Source organism: Lissotriton vulgaris, chromosome 7, assembly GCF_964263255.1.
Source record: "Lissotriton vulgaris chromosome 7, aLisVul1.2, whole genome shotgun sequence".
NCBI lineage: Eukaryota > Metazoa > Chordata > Amphibia > Caudata > Salamandridae > Lissotriton > Lissotriton vulgaris.
The window spans coordinates 414,806,069-414,824,016 of record NC_141695.1 but is presented as its reverse complement, the minus strand read 5'-3'; the positions used below and the strand labels follow the sequence as shown (position 1 = coordinate 414,824,016).

Genomic DNA, 17,948 nt, shown 5'->3' with positions numbered 1-17,948 from the left:
CCCTTTCATGGGATGTTTTCCTTTTTAATAAACTGATTTTTTTTCAATTCATACTGTTGGTTTTTGAAGAGTCAAAAAGCACATTAAAGAAGCAAAGCGTATTATTTGGAGCAGTGTGTTATTTTGCATGAGTTAGTTACGAAAGTGTTCTGGTTTGTGAGCTTAAAGACAAAGTTAAAAAAGAGCGATTAATAGAAGGGTCAAACAGTTTGCACAAAATTATATTCAGCAAATTCAAACATAAACTAAATAGTAAAGAAGCATTGAAATAGTGTCAGCCTCAGTGTAGTCTTCCCTCAAAATGTTTTCCTGCTTACCTCTTCTGTTTGTTGAATCATTTTGCTTGTCTTAGGACTCTAAGCACTTTACCACTGCTGAGCAGTGCTAAAATGCATGCGCTTCTCCCCTAAACCATGAGTTTATAGACAATTGAGATATTTCCTTTTCTTGTAAGTACTTTTAAAGTGGTATACTATATACCAAGGGCCTGTAAAAGAAATGCATTAGTGGTCCTGCAGCACTGATTATGCCACCTAAAATAGACTAGAATTGAATAACGTCTTGTGAAGAATAAGGCATGTGGCAGAATCACTTACGTGATGTTTGCTTTTTTGAAGATATGGGTCCAACTTGTTCCCGAGTGATCTATCATTTGACCAGTTTTAGATGTTTTCTGTGCTTCATGTTGACAACCTCTTGGTAGACATTCATTCAGACAGAATAGTGTTTATGCTCATTGTCCGAGTGGTTGAAATGGAGTAAATTTACTTGCGCTGAAGATAGTAAATGGCTATCATCAAAAATACCCTGTGTGTCTGTAACAATATGATTATCATATTTTTTTTCTAAACGAGCTTGTTTTCTGTCTAACAACATCTCATCCTCTTTTTCCTTCTTCCGTTATGTCCACCAGCACCCAGTCCTGCATCAATGACTCTTTCTCTAGTTATACATAACTTTATCCGAAAAGCTATGTCTTCCTTTGACCTAGCCTATCACGTCCACAGAGGACCCAAAAATGAATATTTATACTTTGACATCTTAATCCCAATTTGCCTTCACTACCTCTACCCGCACCCCAAGTACAAAACACACGATTTATCTTTTTTACTACTGCAATCTACCACTCTTTTCTGCTTTATGTAACTTAAGTCTTCTTTCTCAATTCTGCTACAAACAGATTTTTGCACGTGAATCAACATTGAAGGAGAGCACGAATTAATGCAAGAAAAAACATATATATTCGCAGATCCACTATATTGAGTGGGGAAAACCTGCCGGTTTTGGAAAAAAACCTTTCTACTCTTCCCGCACCATATGCAACATCCTGCAATTTAATTTTAAAGTTTGGCTCATCAAATGCCATCAGATTATTTACTTGTCGCACCATCCCAGCCTTCCAGGTTCTGCCACCCTCCCCAAATGTTCCAAGCTTTGATCGTTGCTTCTTTTGCTCGATATTTCAGGGTTGCTCCACCACAGAGGATGTTCTGGTTCTCTGATTGCTCATCACCCGCTGAGTTTGCCATAACTCCTGCCCCGTACCCGTTTCACAGTCATCTGTATGTCAGCCCACTAATTTGTGCAACATGTAGGCCCAGCATCACACCTCTTCTGCCAGCCCCTATTCCAGGATGTTGTGTTTCCATTGTCAATCGTGGGGCCATGTACTGTCTACCAATGTATTGTAATCTGGCAGTTGGCCAGCAGCAGGCTGAGTGCAGCAAATCTGAGCTGCATTTTACCATTCATGGCTGTTGATAGTAAGTCCAAGAGGCACTGTTGTGGTGTTGGGTTAGTCTTCAGCTTCACGTCACCACTTCCATTCATTGCAATGCCATCATTTGTCATTTGTTAAGTGCACTACATACCCACGAGGGTCTCAAGGCACTGGGGGAGGGAGGTGGGGGCCGCTACTGATCGAACAGCAAGGTCTTTAGTGTCCTCCTGAAGGTCAGCAGGTCTTGGGTCTGTCGTAGGCTCAGTGGGAGGGTGTTCCATGTCTTGGCGGGCGAGGTGGGAGAAGGATCTCCCGCCGGGGGTTGTTCTTCGGATGCCCGGGACGGTGGCGAGTGAGAGGTTGGCAGAGCGTAGCTGGCGGTTGGGGGTGTAGAAGGAGAGCCGTCTGTTGAGGTAGGCTGGGCCGGTCTTGTGGAGTGCCTTGTGTTCATGGATGAGGAGCTTGAAGGTAATCCTCTTGTTGGCGGGGAGTCAGGGCAGGTTTCTCAGGTGGGGGGTGATGTGACTGTGTCGTTGTACATCAAGGATCAGTCGTGCCGAGGCGTTTTGGATGCGTTGTAGTCGATTGATGACCTTGGTAGGGACTCCCGCGTAGAGGGCGTTTCCGTAGTCGAGTCTGCTGCTGACGAGGGCCTAGGTCACTGTCTTTCTTGTATCTGTCAGGATCCATCTGTAGATCTTGCGGAGCATGCTAAAGCAGGAGGAGGAGACGGCGTTGACTTGCTTGGTCATTGAGACTGTTGAGTCGAGGATGATTCCCAGGTTGCGTGCGTGGTCGGTGGGGGCCGGGGCTGCCCCCAGTGCCGTTGGCTACCAGGAGTCGTCCCAGGCTGACAGGTTTGGGCTGAGGATGAGGACGTCCGTCTTGTCCGAGTTCAGCTTCAGACGGCTGATCTTCATCCAGTCGGCGACGGCCTTCTTTCCTTCATGGAGGTTGGCTTTGGTGGTGATGGGGTCCTTGGTGAGGGTCGGATCAGTTGAGTGTCGTCAGCGTAGGAGATTATGTTGCGGTCGTGCTGTCGGGCGACGTGTGCAATGTAAATGTTAAACCGTGTCGGGCTGAGAGAGGATCCTTGGGGTATGCCGCAGATGAGCTAGGAGGCTTCGGAATGGAATAGGGGGAGGCGGACGCTCTGGGTTCTGCCGGAGAGGAAGGAGGTGGTCCATTCCAGAGCCTTGTCTGGGATCCCTGCCGCATGGAGGCGTGCGCGTAGTGTGCGCTGGCAGACAGTGTCGAAGGCGGCGGAGAGGTCTAGGAGGATGAGTGCCGCAGTCTCCTCGTTGTCTAGCAGGGTCCTGATGTCGTCGGTGGCAGCAATGAGGGTGGTCTCTGTGCTGTGGTTGCTGCGAAACCCTGACTGGGAAGGGTCCACGATTCTATTCTCTTTGAGGTATCGGGTTAGCTGTCTGTTAACGATTTTCTCAATGACCTTGGCCAGGAAGGGGAGCAGAGAGATGGGTCGGATGTTCTTGAGGTCTCTAATAATAATAATAATAATAAAGGGGCTTGTAAAGCGCATGGTGACGCCATCCCGGCGTGTCCCCGCGCTGTGGAGAAAGGTCAGGGCCAGGAGAGGAAATTATAGGGAAAACAGATGGGTTTTCAAACGTTTTCTGAACATGGTCTCTGTATCCGCTAGTCTGATGCTCATGGGGAGAGAGTTCCATTCTTTGGCAGCCATTACACAAAAAGAGCAACCACCCATTCTGGCTTTCTTGATGCGGGGAATTTTAAGCAATCCAGTTCCCCCAGAGCAGAGAGTTCTGTTAGGCTCGTAGGGGATAGCCAGATCGGTCATGTAGGGGGGAGCTTTGTGTGAGACGATCCTGTAGCACATGAGAAGTGCTTTAAATAGGACTCTCTTTTTTATGGGAAGCCAATGCAGAGTGGCTAGGGCAGGTTTAGAGGCTGCTCTTTTTGGGAGTCTAAGGACTAGGCGTGCTGCCGTATTTTGGAGTACTTGGAGTCTCCTGATGTTTTTTTGCGTTGTTCCGAGGAGAAGCACATTGCCATAGTCTATCCTCGAGGTCACTAGAGCTTGGGTCATAGTGCGCCTGGCTTCAAGAGGGAGGAGATCTAGGGTACGGTTCAGGGTCTTCATAACCCCGAAGCATTTCTCTACCACTTTGTGCACATGGCTGTCATAAGAGAGTCTGGGATCAACCCAGATCCCCAGGTTCTTGGCTGCTTTGCAGGGAGTGGGTAACGGCCCCAGACATGATGGCCACCACTCCTTGGTCCAGCTCGTATCCCTGCCTCCAATTACCAGAACCTCCGTTTTTGAACCATTTAGCTTCAGGCAGTGTTGGGTCATCCATCCTGCAAGAGCCTGCATGCAGGTTTTAAAGTTGTCCGCAGCAATGGAGGGGGCTTGGGACAGGGAGATGAGAAGTTGGGTATCGTCGGCATATGAAACTAATTCAATGCCGAACGATTGAACCACTTCAGCCAGGGGGGCCATGTAAAGATTGAACAGGGTGGGGCTCAGGGCAGAGCCCTGAGGTACCCCCTGTTCTAAGGCTATGCTATCAGAGAGGTACATGCCTCTCTGAACCTGGAAGCAGCGGTTGGTAAGGAAAGCTTTCAACCAGCCCAGTGCTTCCTGGGTGACCCCGGCTTTGTCCAGACACTGCAGCAAGATGGAATGTGCCACAGTGTCGAACGCGGCACTAAGGTCAAGCATAATCAATGCCATAGTCTGGCCCTCATCAGCGCCTGCCCGTAAGGTTTCGGTCGCTCTCAGAAGGGCGGTCTCAGTGGAGTATCCTGACCTAAACCCTGATTGAGAACTGTGGAAGGCATTATTTGACTCAAGATGGGCCATGAGTTGGCTGTTAGCTATTTTTTCAGCCACCTTCGCCAGATAAGGCAGCAACGAGATGGGCCGCAGGTTTTCTAGGATGTCCTGACTTATGTTCGGTTTTTTCTTTATCGGAAGTACAATGGCTTTCTTCCACTCCGCAGGGAGGGTGGCCGTAGAAAAGGAGAGTTGGAGAATGTGTCTAAAGTATGGTACTAAGACTTTAAGGCTAGCTGCTAGTATCTTGGGAGGGGCAGGATCCCGAGGGTCTGCCTTGGGTTTTTGGAGTAGTGCGTTGATCTGGGTGTGTTTTCAGCTCTCTGGGAAGGTCGCGGTCTCAAGAGAGAGAGATTGATGGCGTTGCGTAGGTGGGGTGCGATGGAGCTGCTTGCTTTGTTGAAGACGTGGTGCGGGAATGGGTCTGACGGAGAGCCGGAGTGGATTGTGCTCATGGTCTTGATGGTGTCATCAACACTCACGCTGGTCCAGGCTAGCAAGGGGACGTGTTCGATGGTGTGTGGAGGGTCTGTTGTGTTGCTGTCTGTTGGGGCTGTATGAGTGTTGCCGCTGTTGTGGATGTATGCTATCTTGCGGTGGAAGACGGTGGTGAGGGAGTCGCACAGGGGTTGCGACGGCGGGATGTCGCTGGTGTTGGAGCTGGGGTTGGAGAGTTCCTTCTTGATGTTGAAGAGGTCCTTGCTGTTTTGTGCATTGTTGTCGAGGCGGTCTTTAAAGGAGGTCTTCTTGGCAGCCCTGATGAGATGGTGGTGGTTGCGGACGGGGTCCTTCTGTGCTTCGTGGCTCTCCGGAGTTTGTTCACTGTGTCATTTCTTCTCTGGTTTCCGGCAGGCTTGCTTGGAATTTAGGAGTTCTGTGGTGAACCAGCTGGCCCTCTTGCAGGTGTCTTTGTGGGGGGGTTTCTTCAGTAGGGCGAGGGTGTTGGCGCAGTCCTCGATCCAGCGTCTGAGGTTGTGGGCAGCGACGTCGGTGTTGGAGGGTTTGGTGGGTGGTCTGAAAGTAAGGGTTGTGTGTAGTTGGTCTTCAGTGATTTTGCTCCAGCGGTGGCGGGGGATCTGTTGGGTGCCGTGGTGTGTGGTGGGTTTCTGGAAGGTGAAGTGGAAGCAGTGGTGGTCAGTCCAGAGGAGTTCGGTGGTGTGGCTGACGGAGACGTGCGTGCTTGAGGAAAAGACTGGGTCGAGCGTGTGGCCGGCGGAGTGGGTGGGCGTTGTGACGAGTTGTCTCAGTCCGAGGTTGTCGAGGGTATCAATCAGGGTTGTGGAGTTGTCGTCTTAGTTGTACTCAAGGTGAAAGTTCAGGTCTCCGAGCAGGATGTAGTCGGTGGAGGTCAAGGCGTGCGTGTTGATGAAGTCGGCGATGGAGTCGCTGAACTGGAGACAGGGTCCGGGGGGTCGGTAGACGGGGGTGCCTCTCAGGGTGGAGTTGGGGTCTGTGTGGATCTGGAAATGCATGTGTTTGGCGGTGCTCAGCGCGTCATCGGTGCTAGTCGAGACCCTGATGCTGTTCTTGTTGACGATGGGGATTCCTCCTCCGACTCCGTTGGTGCGGTCTCTGCAGGTGATCTTGTAGCCGTTTGGGATGGCTATGGCAATGTCGGTGCGGGTGTTCAGTAGTGTGCATCGGAGGTGGTTGAGGTCTTTCTTGGCGGGTGGTTCGTCGGCGCTGTGGCTGGTGTAGTTGCAGTTCCGGCAGGTGAAGGGACAGTGTGTGCATTTCGGGGCGGCCTTGAAGCAGTTGTCGGTCCGTCCGGGGTTGAGAGCGTGCTGGCGTCGTAATGGCAGCGGTCATCATGGAGGGTGCGGGGGCCAGGGGTTCTGGCGTGGGCGCGGACGGGCTTGCCAGGGGCGCAGTAGCCAGCATGTATGGGGAGGTGGGAGTGAGGAGCAGCTGGGAGGCGGGAGGCGGGGGCAGCGAATAGGCAGTCAGGGGGGCGGAGCCGCAGGGGACGCAGCAGCGGGGGCGGTGAGGGGCGATGAAGGACACAGAAGGCAAAAGGGACCAACAATTGAGGGGGAAATGAGTGGCACAGAGGGCACAGAGGGCAAAAAGGTCACAACAAAAGGGCAGAAAGGTCACAAAAAACGGGGGGAGACGAGTGGCACAGAAGGCAGAAAGGTCACAGAAATGCAGGGGCAGCTAAGCAACAGAAGGCAAAAACGGGCAGAGAGGCACAGTGGCCGAGGGGGAGCAGAATAAAAAATCGGGCAGAGATACACAGGGGCAGCGAGAGCAGAAGGGAAACCGGGCAGAGAGACACGGGGCAGCGTGGGGAACAGAGGGAGAGAACGGGCACAGACCACGTACAGAAGGCGGGGGAGACAGACAACAGCAGTCACAGACACAACAATGAAAAAGCCGTCACTACAATGGGAGCAGTAAAAGAAAATACAGACAATACAATGGAGGATGAGCAAACCTACGGCCTACCACTGGCCACCAGGGGTGAGGCGCAGGTGGTAGCCTGCGGGTGGAGAAAGGCCTCGAACTTCCTCAGCAGCGGCAGCTGAGGCAGGGACACACAGGCGGTGCTGTGCGGAGGGGGAGCGACCTACCTGGAAGGGTCAAGGGTCGCTCTCCTCACCTCGCAGCGGCCGGCCTATATGGGGGGGTGGGGGGGAGGAGCAGCTGGGAGGCGGGAGGTGGGGGCAGCGAATGGGCAGTCCTGTGATGTGTTTTCTTTTAAATTTAGACGCCAGGTGCGCGTGCTGCCACTGCTTGTCATGCTGTGTTTCATCCAAGGTGACGCTCGACAACTCTTCCTGAAATATCGGCATGTTTATCGATTTAAATAAATGTGTCTTTATTCATATCCTCCTTTCCACACATCACAGGAACCTGCCGCAGCAGGGGCCCCAAGACTGTAACTGCGTCTCGCTGGCAGTGAGTAGCTTAAGAAACCCTTAAGGACTTGTCTGCTCTTGTTGTTACTGTGCAGGGACACTTGTGGTAGTCCTCTTAAAGAACGGCGCGTGAGCGACACGTTTATGGAAAGAGTGGAAAAGAGCGAGCCTTGGTAATGAGAGCGGAGGCTGCTCTTTTCAGTCCCATGACAGATTTCTATGCAGCCCTTGTTATTAATGTTAGTGTATTTTTCAGCACCCTGAAGCTTTCCATAAGTCTCTGAAGACTTAGTGTGCAAGATGTAACTGATATTATTCTCGTGATGCAGTAATGCACTACGGACCAGAATGAAAGTTGGTGAAATGCTCTCGAGCCTGTTGCCCTGTTCTACAAACCTCTATCAGACCTCCCAAGAAACGCCAGCTACATCTCCATACACAACTGTTGTACTGGGCAGGAGGTATCTATATGTATTCAGACTCACACACAGAATTTCAGGGCTTGTTTTTATTTTTCTTACTTTGAGGCGCGCGTGCAGCCAATGCTTGTTGTCTGTATGCAGGTTGTTTTACAACACCGCATAATCCCCATAAATACACAAAACAATTACGAGTACAGATCCACACAGTTGTCACCTGATGTTTACAGAGCGGTGCTTGGGTTTAGGAGGAACAAACACACATGCACTCTCTCATACACAAACTCTAACACTATCCCCCATACACACTCTCTCCCACGGGCTTGGCAGCTGCTGACAATTGCACCACCTGTTTCACTTCACATAGCTACAATAAAATGGCCTAGGTGATGGTGGCGCTCTATAGTGAGTGTAATAACAAGAGAGAGTGACCCTTTTTTTTTTTTTTTTGGTAGACCTTTATTGCACATAATACATATACACAGCAGTGTGCCTACAACCCACTGGTAGGGCCGGCCGCAACCAGTATATCAGCTAATGTTACTGAACCCATAAGCAATAATCTTCAGCAAGAGTATATAACATGGAGAAGTCTACGAAGTCATTAAGAGTCAGCGTTCTGGGTTCATTGTAATACTGCAGCCGTAACACCCTTATGGAATCTCGGTCTTATTTCGGATTTTATTTACAAATTCAAATAACATTAACCCCCAACTCCCACCCGGTCTTTCCTGGTTCCTGGTCACAGTGAGTACACAGTGTCTTTAAGGTAGAATGGTAAAGATATACTCAACCCTTTGAGTTGCAAGAAAGCGAGTAAACCGGCCATACAGTCCTTGCTATCCATTCCCATCATCTTTCAAGAAACATCAGCTTTACAAATGGAATGTCTACTGTGAAAAATATTCAAGGCCCATGAGACCTTCCATATCCAGACGTAAGGGCCGCTCATACCAAGCATTTCACATGACAGTTACTTTTGTGTTAAGCAATCACTCAGATCCTCCCCCTCCTTCCAATGATCTTCCACTCCCATTCCCAGTGCTGTCGTCATCAGCTAGGGAAAGCATATACTTCGTATATGGGGCCCATATATCTCGTGGTCTGGCCTTCGCCGGCAGTCCCTCATAGTAACAATTCAGTTGGTCTCTGCAATAAGCCATATCAGTCAGCCACAGTTGGACATCAGGTGCTCTCCTTCCCCCCCACACCATAGCAACTCTCCGTTTAGCTAATTGTAACGCCAACACAATTAAACGTCTCATTTTCGCTGGTATTCCAGAGGCTATTCCCAGGAGGCACAGGCGTACATCCAACACAACCTCAGTCGACGTCATGGCAGTTAGTGCCTCAGATACAGCCGTCCAGAAGGCATACACATGTGGACATCCCCAGGCCAGGTGTACAAAGTCAGCATCGTCCTCACCACACCGGACACACTGGGCATTCGCACGGAACCCATACCGAACCAGCTGAACCGGTGTGTAGTACCACTGATGCACAAACTTATAATGAAGAAGATGAAAATTGCCGTTGGCCACATATCCCCCAGTCATAGAGCAGCATTCGGTCCATTCATCATCACTTAGTGGTTCTGGAAGACACCTGTCCCATCTAGCCCTGGCTAGTACCGCGCCTCCCCCCTCATCCTCTTGTGCAGCTCGGTATAGTTTAGAAAGCAGCTTAGCCCTGTCCGTAGTAGTATAAAGCAATTGCAAGGCGCCGAGTGCTAACGGCTCCTCCGGATACGTAGGGTATAGGACATGAATGGCAGCCCGAAGTCTGGCATATATAAATGTAGACATAACTGTATTAGCAGAGCGGTCCGTCATAGTCTGTAAGGAGAGGAACGAGGCCCCGGGAAACAGATCCCCCATAGTATGTAGCCCAGCCCCTTGTAGGACCTGCAAGCCTCCAATTTCGCCCGACACCGAGATTTCCGAGTGATAGAGAAGCGGCTTAGCAGGTGCATACAATGGCAACCTGGCTGCTCGCCTGCCCAGTTCCCGCCAGGCGTTCGCTGTGGATTGCACCGTGTCCACCTCCCCCTTGTCAAACACTGAATGGTCGTTGACTATCATGGCCCTCAGCGGATTCGGCAGAACAACACTGGCCTCAAGCGCCACATGCAGGGTATATGGAGGAGCAGAGAGCCAGTAGGCTGCAAAATGTGCTTGTGCACACAAATAATATAGTTTTATATCTGGTATAGCAAAACCCCCCAACTCGTATGGCTTAGTCAACACTTCCCAGGTCACACGCGACTTCTTACCAGCCCAGGTTAAAGTAATCAGCAGGGATCGTAGCCTGGCAAAAAAGTGTGACTTCAGCGGGAGAGGAATGTTGACAAAGAGATAGAGGAATTTCGGCAATACTACCATTTTAATTAGAGACACTCGATTTGCCAAAGTAAGAGGGAGTTGAGTCCAACGTGCCACCTGATCCTCTAACTTAGAGATAGCCACTCCATAATTAGCCTTTATAATTTCTTGGCTGTCTCGATGCATCCAGATGCCCAGATACAGAACTGAATCCGTCACCCATTCCAACAGAAATTCCAAGGGAAATGGATGAGTAGCATCCGTGAGGGGTAGCATAATAGATTTGTCCCAGTTGATGGTCAGACCGGAGTGACGACCAAATCTGATAAACTCTCGGAGTATAGCCTCAAGATATAGAGCAGGTTCACGTACATAGAGGACCATGTCATCAGCATACATGGACACCGCCAATGACCTGAGAGGGAACTTCAAAGCCGCCTCCGCATACCTCTGCCTCAAGATACAGGCCAGTGGTTCCATCACAATAGCAAATAGCAAAGGCGAGAGAGGGCAGCCCTGTCTCGTTCCCCTCTGAACCGGAAATGGGCTTGAGACATGACCATTGACCCTTACTCTCGCTATGGGATTGGTATACAGAAGAGTTATCAGGGATGTAAAAAAGAAAGGCACCCCCATCCGGTGCAGTATGGCTATCATATACCGCCACGCCATCGAGTCAAAGGCCTTAGCAGCGTCAAGCATGACAGCTACCGCAGCCAACTCCGGCTTAAGTAGATGTAATACCGCAAATAGAGCCCGCAGATTGTGGGTGGTAGACCGGAGAGGAATGAATCCTGATTGGTCTGGCAACACCATGACTGGGAGGAGTAACCGCAGTCTAGTAGCCAAAACCTTAGCTATTATTTTGACATCAGTATTCATGAGGGAGAGAGGGCGGTATGATTCACATTTATTTGGCGGCTTACCCGGCTTAGGCAACGCCACTAGTAGTGCCTCCCTCATTATAGTCGGTAACTGACCTCGGTCCACCGCTTCCTCCAGGACCATCGCCAAGTGTGGAAGCAACAGATCAGTATATTCTTTATAAAATTCAGAGGGCAAACCGTCTGTGCCAGCTGCTTTGCCATTTGGGAGAGCAGCTATTGCATCTCTAAACTCCTCCTCCGTGATATGATGCATAAGGAATTCCTGTTGCCCCCTCGATAGCCATACCAAAGCTATGTCCTCGAAGTACCGAGCTATTTCCTCCTCATCTGCTGTTTCTCTGTGCTCATACATCTGTGTGTAGTATTTTGTAAAGCAAGTCAGAATACCAGTCGTGCTAGTCACGACGTCCTCCCCGTCTTCTATTTCCTGCACAGTGCAGTGTCGTGCCCAGGGGTCCCTTACACGGTCCGCCAGTCCTTTCCCTGGCCTGCCCCCTTCACCATAATACCGTGCTCTAGTGTGTTTGGACAGGAACTTCACCTCTTGATCCGCCAGCTCGTTATATTCGGTAACTTTCGATCTAATTTCTACCAATAACGTTTCCTCCGAACATTCTTCCAACTGTCGTTCCAGCACTAACAATTCTCTCTCCAACCTGGACATGGAATCTCTCAATGACGTAAGCACTCCCGATTGGAGGCCAATACATGCCCCTCGTATAGTCACCTTAAATGCCTCCCACACTGTGCTCATATTGTCAACAGATCCCACATTTTTTTCAAAGAACTCCACAATGATCTGTCGCAGTCGCTCACGCAGTACCTGATCAGACAACGTGCCCGGCGATAGTCGCCAAGTGAAAGGAGCTGGCGCATGTGGCGGCAGTTGTACCACCAGGCGAACCGGCGCATGATCAGAGATCGTGCGAGGCAGATGTTCTACATCCAGTACCCATCCACTCACATCACGAGTCACCAGCCAATAATCTAATCTCGACCACGTGTCATTTGCCGACGTGTAGCATGTTCCCTCCCGCCCACCAGGGTGTCTCAATCGCCAAGCATTCACCAACCCTAGTCCATGCATACCCTCACAAACCGCGTCAGCAGCTCTCTTTCGCACACAAGGCCTATCTTGTTTTTTGTCCAACTCTATATCCAGTGTGACATTCAAATCTCCCCCACAGAGTACAGCTGATGGGGGGAGCATGTAAATTTTGTTCCAAAGTTTAACATAGAAGTCGGGGTCATCCACATAATTTACCATGTACAATGATATACCGACCATCCTGGTCGATCTCTTCATGGAGCACTTCAAAAGGTACATTTCTTTTAATTAAGATCATAACTCCACGTGCATAAGAGGAATAGGCCATCGCCAGCCTGACACTCGCCCACTGCTTACCCACAATTTCCGCCGCCCTCCCCCGAAGGTGCGTTTCCTGAAGGAAAACCACTTGTGCCCCATGCCTATTCAGGAACGCCAACATCTGTCTAGTCTTCTGCGGTCGATTCAATCCCCTAACATTCCAAGTAATGCAAGAAAGTTTACCCCCCCTATCCATACTTCCAGGTATACAATATACCCCACAGCCAGCAGTCACATCCCAAACACCTCCCAATGACCTGGTACCCACCAAACAGCAATCGAATATCGCCAAAAACTGCCTTGCAAGTCAAGCAGTACATTAACCAACAATGATCCAAATGCCCTTCAGACCACCCGAACCCCCCACTGCAGACCAGGAAACACAGCAACCCCGTCCCAAAAGTCAAAGAATCCACAACCATCCCGCCACCCACTTCAGCAACCCCAACCTGCCAAAGCCGTCCCCTTCCCCCCTCCCCTACAAAACCCAACATTGCATACAAATGTGTGTGGGGATCTCCCATATGAGGGGGCGCAGCGGCGCACAACTCCCGTCAGTGAACTCACGAGAGTGCAGACCATGCTCACCATTGAACAATCCCATCCCACCCACCCCAGCTACATGGCCATAGGAAAATTAGCCAGCAATCAATTATCGATATACTGCCATAGGGGCTCCAATCCACCCATTTGTGCTTCAGCAGAGCTGCCATTATGTTTAGACCATGTCACAGTCAGGCAATGCAGTATGCGAACATATCCCCCTTCGCCCGCAACAACCATGTAAGGCCTCAAGAATTCCTGTAGCACATGAGGCCCACTCAATAGTACCCGCTGCTGTTAAACGTCATTGGCGTGGGCCATAAAATATAGTAGGTGTCAACATTTCCAGGCACGTCTATCCTCAATCTCGGGGTTGTCTTGCCTAAGGTATGGGTAGCATTAACAAGTAGCAAGTTTAAACAACGTGTGATAAGTCAGGAAACCATGTCTGTGTTGTAGGATCAGCGGCGATTCTGCAACATCCTAAGCCACCTCTTCCTGCCTGTCTTCCTCCCCATCTTGTTGTCCATTCGAGTCCCTTTTACATTTTTTCTGTTTTTTTGCATAGTCCATGGCCGCCTTAGGAGAGGCGAAGATTTTGTTGTCTGACGGGGGCCCTATCCTAAGACGTGCAGGATACAACATGGCGTACGGGATGTTTTCGGCGCGCAATAGCTGCTTCACTGTGGCAAATTCTTTGCAAGCCGTTTGCACCGCCACGGTGAAATCAGGATAGAATTCCAGTTTGCTACCCTGGTACTGAATAGTGCCCTTTTCCCTTGCAAGGCGTAGTATGACATCCCGGTCTCTGTAGTTCAGGATGCGAGCTATAATAGGACGTGGCTGTGCTCCAGGCACTGGGTGTTGCGCCAGAGAGCGGTGGGCACGCTCCACGATGAAGACACAAGACAACTGGTCCGCGCCAAAAATATCCACTAGCATGAGCTCCATGAAGTCCTCCATCCGGCCAACATTCGTGGATTCTGGCAGGCCCGTAACGCGTATATTATTCCTTCTGGACCTCCCTTCTAACTCCTCATTCTTCGCCTGTATTACCGCCAGCACCCTCTCCATATTAAACACCTTAGTCGTGACCGTGGCAAGCCCATCCTCCGTGGCAGACACTCTCTGTTCCATTTCTCCCATCCGCTCATTTTGCCGGTCAAATTGAGTCGCCATGTGGTCGAGGCGATGATTGACCGCCTCCATGGTGCCTTTTATGGACTGCAGTGTTTTTTGAATTGCCACCAATGTAGCCTCTAGATTCGGGGTGCCCCCAACTGCCCCCACATTCTCTGTGTCATGTGGCGTCTGCGAAGAAGATAGCGCCATTTTCTTGGTTTCAAATGTTATCTTTGGTTGATTCCGTTCCGGCCTGCCCATGGCGCCTATCCGAGCAGTGCCCTCCCCCAGTCGCAGTAGTTTTGTAGGAGTAGCAGAGTCAAAAATGCCCCCAGTATGTCTTAGGAAACTGAGAAATGTCCATGCACCAAGGTATTTCCCGGTGGCTCCGCAGCTAGTCCCAGCCAGGGGCAGAGTCAGCAATGGCGCCTGGCAGAGATATCGCGCCAAAATATCACTTCACTTAACTGCCAAGTGCACTTTAAGGATTTACACCCCGCGGTCTCGCCGCTGTTGGCGCCACCTCAGCTTCACCACTCCACCGTGGTTTAGGTCCCCCGTGTCCCCACCGGCCCCAGCTCGCGCGGCCCAGAGCGGCCCAGCGCCACCTCCGCAGCCCCGGGCTCGCCTAGTTCCCCGCCCCACTCACCGCAACCAGCAGAGCCGGTCCAGGCCGTTCGACGCTCGGACGCTGCACGGCTTGTCTCGGCCGGTCGCCGCCGTCCTCAGCGTGGGGCACCGCTCTCTCTGGTCTCTCCCCGCAGGCAGGGGAGGAGGCCTCCCGTCGTTGGAGCCACGGGGCAGGCGCAGGGTGCAGGGCCGGTTCTCTCCAGGTGCGGTCACAGCGCAGGACGGCGCGTCTCCGGAGGCGGCTCTTTCAGCTTTCCGGCAAGTAAAAAGCTCCACACTGGATGCCCAGGCACTTCGGACGCTGTTTGCCACACAGCTGGGGTTCAGGCTGGGCGGGATATGCAGGATAAATGAGCAAATATTGGATGGTCTCGGCAGAGCCTCACATACGTGCGGCCATCTTGCTCGGCGCCCTCTAGCGCCTCCCCAGAGAGTGACCCTTTAACCAAAAAAAAGAACTTTGTAAGTCACAATATTTAAACACAAAGTGTTCCCCTGGTAAGTATCTAATTATTTGAAATAATTATCTGTTTTGCTACTATCACTCATTCATTCCAAAGTCTCTTATTCAGACGTCAAACCAACCATACTTAAACCCTTTAAGAATAAGTAGAACCACAAATGCACTCTTGCCCCCTTTAAAAGAGTCAGCCTAACAATTGACAATTAGTACATTATCTTCAGTTTTTATTAAAACATTTAAAAACACCTATCTTTAATAATCAATGTATACATATATTCCCTAACTAATAATAGTTTGACAGATCTCTGTATTCATAGAACACATTTGCTCAACTAATCACAGTTTACAATACACAATCATCATATTCAACATTTCATTAAAAACATATACATGAATACATTTTAATAAAACCACAAAGGTTATTGTCAGCGCGTTTCGGTGGATCTTGCTTTCGCACCACCTTCCTCAGGTCAGTTAAAAACACAATAATCCGTGAAGAAATTATTTAAAATCAAATGTCACTAATGTTCATTGGCAAACGTGCTAAAGCATAATATGATACATTATTTGCATAAATATTTTCTTTAGCAAAACCTAATAATTCATTGTTACAGAGGCCTAATTCTTTCAACATCTCAAAATGTGTTATTTGTAATCTCACTTAGACTAAAGAGCGAAACACATCAGACAAATATCCCTTTTATTACATATTATACTGAGTCCTTCAAAACCCTTGTTGGGTTTCACATCCCAACTAGACTTATTCCATCCATAATTCTTGCCACCTAGATCTCATATATTAAACACTTGTATGCATACCTTTATACACTGCTCCAGGTTCCCTGATTTTCCATTCAAGGGAACTGCAGACAACTTTACCTGTAAAGTTTTTAATGGGAACTGCGGAAACAGATATTTATATATATTGTTTTCTTCTCTTTAAACATCCTGACTCAATATATATGTTTTCCTGATTCAGGTCAACTATGAGGTATTGGGTTTTTAATCATATATCATTCCCCAGTCTTCTTTTCCTTCTAATCACATAGCTTACTGCATGAGCTATTTTACACAAGTAATTCACCGAATGTAAAATCAATATTTAGAAGGGCCAATTTCGAATTCAATGCTCTAATAGCTAAATTAAGAACATATATTCAACATATTTTACTAAAAAGCTCACCCGTTAATTCGTGGTGTTTCCCTCCACTGTCTGAGTTAATGTTTAAAATTCAACACAAGCTTGAGGCACGCCTCTCTTTTTTGTATGGTGGGATTATTCAATTATCCCTGGGTTGCACTCTACAATGGAAAACTCAGCGTTAATTAATGTATTCCCTATTACGTATTTTACACTAACTGTTTAGTCTCTCACCCTATAACCAGCTCATAGTTCTATCGTTCTGCCTTGCTGTCGCTATGGACATATGTTAAAATGTGTCCCTTCTTATGGGCTTATTCCCAGTTTCATTCTTAAAAATATCCAGCTTATATACCTCACTTTTTTTATTTAACAGGTGAGTGTTCAACGGTGTTATCTCAGTCATTACTCAATACATTGGTGACCTACAAAACACACTAATCGTACAGGTAATAATATATGATTTAACCCCGTCATTCTGGCGTTTAGTATTATGGCCTTCATTACTTATTTATAGCATAGCGATACTTGCGTTATATCATAACGTACTTGTACGGGTAATAATATGCAATTTAACCCCGTAACTGTGGCGTTTGTTAATATGGCCTTCATTACTTATTTATAACATGGCGATATGTGCATTATATCATGACTTACTCTCCATTCACAGCTACCCCTCTATTTATTCAGGGTCCTAACGGTACAAACCTAAGTTTCATCTAATTTCTTACAAAACGCATTTTAGTCTAACATTTTAGATATTACACCAGCTACTCACCATTCTTTACTCGTGGCAGCACTTCCGCTTCAACCTGGATTCACGTGGTAAACGAACAAGCCGCCACCGGGCTGGCATTTACATTTCTTTTCCTAATCACGTGGTATCGGGTTCCGGTTTACTCGTTGCCCGCTCACCCCGACTAATAGTGAAAAAATGGACGCCATCTTGGCCTGGTTTGTTTTAAAAGAGTAGTTACTACAAGTTTTTTTCACAATGAGAATACTTTTGTGGGTTACCATCCCCGAAATTATAATATTTCTATTTTATCTTTTATAAATATTAGCCCTGTGTTGCAGGTCTAGTTGTTTACGGTTTACCCTTAGGCTATTGGCCACATGGCTCGCGCAGCTGTGCGCTGTCACATTGTATATAAGTGACGTCAGCGCCACAGCCGGCACTGACAGCTGTATCCTTCTTCCCTGTCGGTCACCTGTTCCCTCCCCGCAAGCTCTGTTCGTAAAATAAACACTTCATGTTTAACGGCAGTTCGCGTGTGTACTTGTGTTCATCACTACAATTTGGCGACGAGGTACGGGACGATTGTCGGAGCTTGCAGAGGAGAAGTTGCGGAGGACGTTCTTTTCACTCGAGGCAAGTTATTGATACTCTTTATTTCACAAGAGTTATCATAATTCTTAATACATTTTCCATTATTCCTGAGATTGATGTTGAGAAGCCCGTGAAGACTTCAGTCAGCTGAGCAGAAGGTTCGGGACGCGAAGCGAAGCAACGGGAGTAGAGCAACTTAGAAGCAGCCGACTGGAGCAAGCTTTCAGGCAAGTTCGGATGTTTGCGTGAGGCTGTGGAAACGTACGGAATGTAATACAGAATTTCCTGTATTTCAGTGGGGATAAATGTCGATTATCCGCCTGT

The 17,948-nt window shown here is 48.8% G+C and overlaps 1 protein-coding gene across 3 annotated transcripts in view; it reads left to right on the top strand.

Moving 5' to 3' along the window:
* The window catches only part of LOC147701764 (sulfotransferase 2A1-like), a 580,744-nt gene that overhangs the window by 251,277 nt on the left and 311,519 nt on the right, over positions 1 to 17,948 (top strand). The gene's annotated exons all lie outside the window — the stretch shown is intronic.